The sequence below is a fragment of the Sus scrofa genome, chromosome 14, assembly GCF_000003025.6.
Source record: "Sus scrofa isolate TJ Tabasco breed Duroc chromosome 14, Sscrofa11.1, whole genome shotgun sequence".
NCBI lineage: Eukaryota > Metazoa > Chordata > Mammalia > Artiodactyla > Suidae > Sus > Sus scrofa.
In genome coordinates, this window is record NC_010456.5 from 77,928,997 (window position 1) to 77,937,829 (window position 8,833).

Here is an 8,833-nt window from a genome sequence, read left to right on the forward strand (position 1 = left end):
GGGGCAGGAGCGGGGGTCACATGTTTCCTCTGTTTCACACTCAGCGCCCCCCCCCATTCTTACTCTCCCCTGCCACCCTCTCTTCTTCTCCCCCCTCCCCACCAGTTCTTTGGGCATCTCCACCCCTCCATCAATTGTCAATGTTCCTCGACCGCAATCAATCAGTTATTTGTCAGCTCTTGTCAATCCGCCGGTGATTTATGTCAGCTTTTGTTGCTGATTACAAGGCGGGTGCGACTTGAAGGGAAAAAGAGGGAGAGAGAGACGGAGAGGAAGAGACCGAGGGGGAATTGGAAGAGGGGGAAAGAGGAGCAGCCTCCTGGGATGAGAGCTGGGGGCTCTAAGAAAAAGAATGGAAGAGGAGAAAGACGCTCAGTGTCGGGAAAATGAATAGTGAGAGTAAAGTGCGCAGGTGCGCCCAGGGCGCCGGGAGGGGTGCTCTGGCCTGGGGTGTGCGCCTCGTTCCTTTCGATATCGGAGATAGGTACACCCTTCCACCTCTGGGTTTCCTGTCCATTGGGGCCGCGGAGTTAGGAGCCGCTCCGGGTATCGAGACGGGCGGTGGCGACGTCTAACACGGGAGATTTCCACCCCTACCCCCAGCCCCCAGTCAAGATAGTCCCTCCTGGACGTGTAGCGTTCAGTCTTTAGGCTGCCCTGCCGCGGACCCCACCCCGCGTAGTGCCGGGACCCTAAACTCGGAGACTTCTAAGAGCCACACCACCAATATAACCTTGAGTCCTGGAGGTCAATGATGGGGTACCCCTAGCCTCAATTCTTTGACGTCTCCACAATCGTGGCTAGGGCTAGGAGGCTACAAAGAAGAGGCCTGACCGTGTGTGTTTGGGAGAGATACATTTCAGGCTCACTCATGCCCCCTCCTCAACCCTTCCTTCACCTTGCGCCATCCCCGCAGGCTAGATAGCCGGTGTTACTCCCCTCTGCCCGCTAGAATTTATTGGAACGCCGAGCCGGGACTGACCTGCTCAGAGAAAGCAGAAAGAAGGAACGAGAGAGGGAGGGAGTGGCTGCCTGTGGGAACACTGGCTCTTCCAGGGAAGCGGAGCGGGACTGCCGCGTTCCCCTCGATTTGCACCGTCACTCGGGCTGTTTGGAAGGAAGAGGGGAGGCGCTGTGCGCGACTCTGAGTACCTGGATCTGGGTGCAGAAGTGTGCATGAATGCCTGTGCCGCTGTGTGAGTTGTCAGGGCTTTGGTAGCGTTGGGAGCGAGTTCGGGGGTCACCTCCAAAAACTCGCAGAAACTGGAAGGGGTCGAGAGCGAGGACACATCCCCTTCCTCGGAAGGACTTGGAAGACTTTGAATCTACCCTCCCCCACTTTTCCGCCCCGGCTCTTCTTTTGTTGTCAAGTCCTTTTGATAAATGGTGGGGCAGGGAGCGCAGGGGAGCCGGGAGCCAGTTTGTATCCGCGCTGGGGGGTGCGGGGGCTGGGCCTGGAGAGCCGGTTTCCACCGGCGCTCACCCGCCGCTGAGCCCCTTGGGCGTGGAAGTCGGGTGTGGGACTTGCCCTCGGCGTGCTCGCCCTCTCCTCTCTCATCACCTCATTCCCCTCTCCCTCCTCTCTGTCTGTCTATGTCTCCCACTGAACAGTGATACCGAGAACTTTCTGGGGGTGAGTTTTAGAATTTTCTCCTAGGCATTCTTTTTAGGCGTTTTATTCCTTGATCCTTTAGGTTGGTAAACTTAATGAGATTGTAACTTGACTAAAGATAATTTGGAGAAGAGGGGAATGGGGCGGTGTGTATATGGGGAGTCTGTCAGTTATGAGTGCCTGTGTTTAGGTGTAACAACACACCTGCCTTCAAGGGGGTCTGGAATGTCTGCCTGTGCGACAACGGAGGAAGGTGAGTCCGTTGAGACCGTGGCAAGGCCACATGCGAGGTGGTGAAGGTTATATGAATAATCTTGGGGGAGTGAGTCCTAGGTGCCCTTTCTGAGAGCGGGACAGTTCTGAACTGTCTCCGCAGGGCAGACCCTGTGAGGCCAATGTATCCTGAGGGTCTGTTAGTGTATGTCCGTGTCTTTGGGTGCGCGGCTTTCGAGTTGTCGGCCCAGATCAACTGTCGATCTCCCAGCTCCGCAAGCCCAGCTGTGGGCCCCGGGTCGCCGCGGCGAGGCTCAAGCACTGAATACTGGGGGCGGCAGCCGGAGATGGAGGTGACCGCGGGCGTCTCTTCCAGCCTCCTCAGCCTCCAGACTCAGTCCTTTTTTTCTCCTGGAATTCCAGTGGCTTTCTTTTACCCCCGTCGGCTGGGGGCAACCAGAAAGTGGCCCTCGCGCCCCCGGGGAATGAGCGTGCCGCGGTGTGGTTGCGCACATTCGCTGGCCTGCGCGTTGCGGCGCGCGCGCGGGTCTTGATCCGCGTGCGTTTGCTCTCCGCAAAACCCAACTCCGAAGGTGCGAGCGCATGGGGGCGCCTGGGGGCCTGCGCGCCCCGGGTTTTCTCTAGTCGTCGGCACTTGAGCCTGCACACCTCGAGGGAGAGGCCAAATCCCCGAAGGCCGCGCCGGCCTGGGGTGGGAGTGGGGGAGTTATTAATTACTCCGCGCTAGGCCTAATGCCTCCAACCCCCAGCGGCGATGGCCTGGACGTCCTGCGGATTTTATTTGCACACAATGGAAATGATTTGTTTTCTCTAAAAAAGAAGTGGGCTTGGCAGATATTTGAGGAGGGGGGTGGGAAGAGAAGGAAGGGGAGAGAGCTGAGGAAAAAAGTTTGAAAATGCCTTGAACTATTCACTGTCGAGATGGCTAATCAGTATTGAGGCCGGAGGGCAGGCGGGCCGCCTTTCACCGCCGCTTCCCTTTCATCTCGGGCTCGGCGGAGGCGCTCAATTAAAAGCCTATCAGTTTGTAAGTAAATCAACGCCTATCAGAGTTGTCACATCAAACAAAACGATTATTATTGCAGCCCGCCTCCCCTATTAATCTCCCTCGAAGATAATCCGCCTGACAGGTCAGGCCCGGCGAGCTGGAAAGCCTGGCCCAGAGCGCCCAAACAGTCCCGGACTGGGGCGCGCCCCTGGGGGCAACCCCCAACCGTGTCCAGCTCCGCCTCGCGGTCTCCCGGGAGGGGGAAGAGGGAGGGCGCGCGGAGGCCGCTGGACCCAGGCCCGCCCCTCCGGACTGGGAGCCGGGCCCAGATTCGCTGGGCTGCTGGGGGATGGTCCCAGGCGTCCCTCGCCTCTTCTGGGGCCGGGGAGGTACCCATCTTGCCGTACCCACGGCCTGGCCCGATCTGGTCTCTGGTCCTCGCCAAGGCCTGCACTCTTCTCCGTTCCCCTCCTCTGTTTTTTTTTTTTTTTTTTGCCCCCAACCTTCTCTCTCTCTTTTTTTTTTTTGTTTACTCTTCTGCTACTTTCGTGGCTCCAACCCTTTTTCTTCTTGTTCCCCTCCCCCTTCATTTGTACTTTTCTTACTTGCCAGGGAATGGTTCCTATTCTCTGTTCCTCCTCTCAGTACACAGCATATAACACTTCCGGGCACCCACATTCTGAGGCAGGACATTCTCAGGGCCCGGGTTACTATTCTGGGCTACCTCAGGAGTGTGTGCAGTTTCCAGAAACTCAGGATAAAGTCCTCCTGATTTTTTCCCCAAACAGGGGCTCTCAGAAGCTCTACTACTGTTTAAGGGTTGGAAGCATTTGGAGGGATGAGAGAAAAAGAGACCAGGGCAGTGAGGTGGGTGGATGGTCTCAAGTGCCCTATTCTGGAATTAGTATTTGGTCTTGGAATTTCACAGCTGCAAAACGGTTGCTGACCTTGCTGGTGGCGTTGCCTGCGCTTTGCAAATATGCAGAGGGGACCCACGGGGCATGTGGGCCTCCACACTGAGTGTGAGAGGTTGCCTAACATTTCATAAGTAAATATGCCCAGATAACTGCATCTATAGCCTCAACTGGCATTTTGAGGGCTGGGTGGGGCCTGGATTCCTCACGAGTGTGAAATTGTGGCCTTCTTTTCGGTGGCTTCGGGCTTCATGCTTTTGGGTGCCTCGGAACCAAGTGCAACCCACCCTTTTCTGTGCTCTGGCTCCAAATGGATAGGCCCAAATGGGCACTGCCCAACCCTCACTGAGCCAGGATTGAGGGGTGATTGAAGTGTCTGAGGGGGAAGGGACCCTCAGGCCCTGGTACCCTAAAAATGCCAGGTTGAGCGCCTTGCAAAGGCTCCCTCCCACAGCATGAATCTGGGAGAACCCCAAGGCACTGTAGTGTTAGCCTCCCGCGGAGCCTCTCCCAGTAGTCACGATAGGGTCTGAGGCAGCGGATATCGAATAGAGCCCAACTCAGCAGGCTCCAAGCTTGGAGCTGCTGAACTTGTGGCCCCCACGCTGAGTTCCTGAAAGCCCCCCATTCGAGTGCACTTTCCACAGCCCGACCTAGTAGAAATATTTATTACCACACCCAGAAATATTGTATCCGTGCAATGGCTCAGTTATCCGAATGCCTGACTTTTTAAAATGTATTTATTTCACTTCTGGCACGGCGCTGATATTTAAGGAGGTACACAAACCGCACACCTCAATGATGCGGCACTCGCTCTGGCTATAGGATATATTCTCTGGGTGGTTATTTGGACATAAGTGCTATCTCGATCCCAGATTACACCCAAGCAAGAGCTGTAAAAAGACATTTGCTATAGAATTTTTCCAACTTAACTATATGTGCACACCAAGAATTTAATAATATTTTATACCCTTCTACAGATCTAAATATTCAGATGTTATGTTACATTCCCTTGAAGCCGGAAGCGATCTTCCGTTCACATTGGATTTGGAGCTGTTTGTATAATTTCATCTCCCTGCATTTACGCATGAATCTTAATCCAATAAATTCAACCTTGTCATTTTTAGAATCGACGGAATTTCTCTGGCTGTGGGTTGTGCTGCCTGTATCCGAATAAATCCAGCTCGCAGACATCCAGCAGGAAACGGCTCCTGGTTCCCGTGTATGGAGATGGTTTGGACTAGCACGGGACGCGGGGTGGCTCCTCGTGCTCAGTGCTCATAAGGTGGCAGGTCTGGCCTCCGACGGGGGCTGGACTATCAGCACCTTCAGGCCGAGCAGCCTCTCGCTGCCTCGCAGTGCCTGGCAGCACCCCGCCTCTGCGGGTGCTTCGGAAACCCATCGGGGCCGAGTCCGCCCGGGGCGAAAACTGAAAGCAAATTCCACGGCAGATGAAGCTTGAACTTTCTCCGACGCAAGTTTGCAGCAGAGATGTGGTAGCTTTGGGAGCACATCACGCTTTAGCTCTGTGTGTGTGTGTGTGTGTGTGTGTGTGTGTGTGTGCGCGCGCGCGCGCGCGCGAAGTGGGGTGGTGGGCGAAGAGGGTACCGCGTGGCCGAGTTTGGTCCGAGGCAAAATGAGAGGGAAGGCATCTTCCCTTCCTTATTTCTTGCCAACTCCTCAGCCCCTGCCCGTAAAAATAGTTTCCAAGGTGCCACCGACGCTCAGGATGTGTTGTGGAGATTGCACCAGCGAGGAGGAGGCTTTGTAAAAGTTGCAGAAAGAGCTTTGCTCAGAAGCTTCCGCTCACCCGGGCTCGGGAAAGCTTGGGACCCACTCGCTTCCCTGGGGCGGAAAGAGCTCCTTGGAGATCCCCCTGCCCTGTGCTCTCCCCTCACCTCGAAACCACATGTGAATAACCTCCCATTGCCTGCACTGCAGACTTCCCGGTGCGGTTAGTGTGCGGGCGAGGCCTGGACGAAGAGGTGGCCGGCAAGGCCGCTCGTCCGCCGGCTCAGCCCAGCCCTGAGACAGGCTTCCGCAAAGGTGACAGGATGAATGTGGTTCCGATTCCCACTTGGCTGCTCAGACCATCACTGCCGACCTCCCAACTCCCCAGAGCAAGAGCTTCCCGGCTAGAGCGGTGGTCCTGGGGGGCTCGCGAGGGCGCAAAATACGCGCGCGGGGCAGAGTGGGGGGGGCGGCCGCGGGTCTCTCCACGGGGCCTGTCGCCTGGCCGACCGCGGCGGGTGAGTGATGAGGGCAGAGAAGGGCGCCCATAAATCGCGGGTGTCAGGGCGAAAAACTCTCTTTATTGTCTGCGTGATGGATGGGCCCGGGGACGAGACACCAAATACTTCGTATCGCCTTTAAATGGGAACACATTTTCCGCGGCCATAATTCATGTTTTTTAAATAGAAAGTTTGAAATGTTGCCTATATTTCACCGGTCCTGACATATTTATGAATCGCTCCCTGCATGCAAATATCATTATTTAAAGCGCCGGGGAGAGCTCGGGGGAGGAGAGGAGGCGCGGCCCCCAGGGCTTTGGGGGTGGTGAACCGGGGAAATGCGAATGCAAGGCGGGGGACCACCGCCCTAAAGTGCGGACAATGAGGCGCGGAGGAGAGCCATATTTAGAAGCCCAGCGCACAGGGGGCTCCCCTGCCGCCGCCGGACCCCTCACAACCGCTCAGGGAAGTTTGACTGGCTTGGGGTCGAGGACAGGCTCCCGCCCCCTGCCGGGAGACCAGGGAGCATTTTGCGTCCCTCTCTGAGGCTCTGATCCGAGCCACCTTTTCCAAGAAGGAAGTAAAATAATAAAAATAATAAAAAGAATTTAACAAACGCAAATAATAATAACAATCCAACGTGTTTCGTGTTCGTTGCCATTGCATCGGTTTTATTGATTTTCATTCTGCCAACCAGAGACTGCGTGTTCGGGAAGGGCGGCTGTCAGACCCCAGTCACCTAGGAGAGATGGGTGGGGGAAAATCGTCCGATGCCGCGGCCCCGACCTGCCCCCACCCAACCGGCTCGCCACCTCTCAGGCACATCAGAGCCTGCGCAAGACGCGGGAACACGAACGATCGGCCCCCAAGCTCTGGGGGCTTCAGTCCCGCCCCCTCTGCCTCTCCGGTGCAGTGCCGCGCTCCTGGGTCTGCGTCAGCCCTTCCCGAGCCCCACTGCCAAAACAATCGCTTTGAAAAAAAGCCGGGCACGTGCCGTCAGCCTCTTCCCTGCGGGTCCAGCCTGGGAGGCACCCACACCTGCGCCCTTGCTAGCCGAGTCTTTACCTGTGCGGTCCCCCGCGGCGCCTGCGGTCGCGCCGGTAACGCTGGAATGGAAAGGAGGGCGGGGGAGTGGGAGGGACTGAGAGCACCACCCGAGACAGCCAGATTCGCAGACCCGGGGCTTCCTCTTCGGACTGGTGTGGGGGCCCTGGCCCAACACGCTGTAGGAGCCGAAATGCTAGGGGTACAGCCTGACGGGGAAAAGGCAGGGGGAACCTGCCTCTGGAGGGAGGGGCGGCCCGGCGGCACTTCCGCTGGGGGCGGGGCCCCGGGCTGCGGCGCTGGTCCCGCCCCTCCGCGGCGCCGGCCCACCCCTCGCTCGCCAGGCTCCACCCCCGCCGGTCGGGCCGTGGGAGCTTCTGCCCGGCGGGGGACCTTGGCCATAGCCCGGGTCTCCGGTCTCCTAGGAGGTCAGTGGGCATCTCCTTTTTTCCCCACCTAGGGTTGTGTCTAAGGACTTTTAAGTAACAGGAACACAAGCACATACACATACCTTGGCCGACTCGCAGGTAGTATCTTGTCAAAGTTTGGTCTTTTGGTGGTCCTGAGACTTGCCTGTCCCGGGGTTCTCAAACATTCTCTGAGACGGGACTAGTCTCCCTTGGACAGCAGGGAGTACATATCGTGTCCATAGGGTCCCACCTGTCTTTCAGGAAGGTCAAAACCAAAAGCCAACACTGTTTGAAAGTTCACTTTGTGTCAGGTACTAAAACCAACAGCTCTCTGAGGTAAGTGTCATTTATAAAGAAATCGAGGCATGAAGGGGAGCAATTGGCTTTGCCTCACTCCTATATCATCCATATCCTCTTCTCTTCTTTTCTTCAGATCCCCAGCATTCCAAGCCATCACTCTGGGGCAGTCTTGCTGGGCTTTTACTTACCTTGTTGTGGGAAATGTCCCTTGGCCTGTTAATGACTTGCACTTGCAGCTGAGGCCTTGCAGAGCAGGAGGGGAACCTGCACAGAGAAAAAAGGTGTAAATAAATGGAATGGGCTCAACTCAGCTGAGCACCTCCCAGCCTGATGGGAAACTGAGTCGTTGAGCATCCCAGCTTGTTTCCTTTTAGCCCTCTAGCCCTTTGGAAGCCGCAGTATTTTTTTTTTTTTTTAAATCGTATCAGATCATATTTTCCCTCTGCTTTTGCCTCTGGGTTCTCACTGTTCTTAGGATCAAATCGAGACCAGGGCTGGTACCTTTCTGCCTTTGTCTGCCCCCTACTGCCCCTTGTCCTGGCTCCCTTTTGGTCACTCAAATGTTCCATGCTACTTCCCACCTCAGGACCTTGCTGGTGCTTTTCCTTCTATCTGGAATGACCTTTTGTCCTTTCCTTCTCCTGACTTATTGCTCCTCTGCCTTCAGACCTAAGCTCACACACCACTTCCCTGTACCCTCCCACCTGGTACCCTGTAACCCTCTCTCAGAGCACTTACCACACTAGGGATTTCCTGTAGAGAGTCTGTCCTCGTCAGAGGATGGTAACTTTGAGGGGGCAGGGACTGGAGCTTTTCCCTCAAGGAATGCATTTATGTGTACCATCAACTGTGCTAAAAGAATGATAACTTTGGGGGTTCACTGCACTTTTGGGGTTACCAGTAAGTATTTTCGTTTTCTCACAACCCAAGGTATTTTCTCAATAAGAGAGGTGACATAAACCTCATGGAAAATAATGATTGTTTTGAGTCTTTATATTGTAAATATCAAATACATCAACACTCAAGGAGGTTGGAGAAGAAAATTATCTGTGGTTTTCTAGCCATTTATTCCAATTTTCAAAGTGCAAGGTGTGTAAGTC

General features: G+C 55.5%; 1 long non-coding RNA gene across 1 annotated transcript; it reads left to right on the forward strand.

The window, feature by feature from the left end:
* On the forward strand, positions 424 to 6,188 carry LOC106506044. Its single transcript, XR_001301017.2, has 3 exons — positions 424 to 1,196; positions 1,803 to 1,865; positions 4,876 to 6,188. It is a non-coding gene; the product is annotated as an uncharacterized LOC106506044 (long non-coding RNA).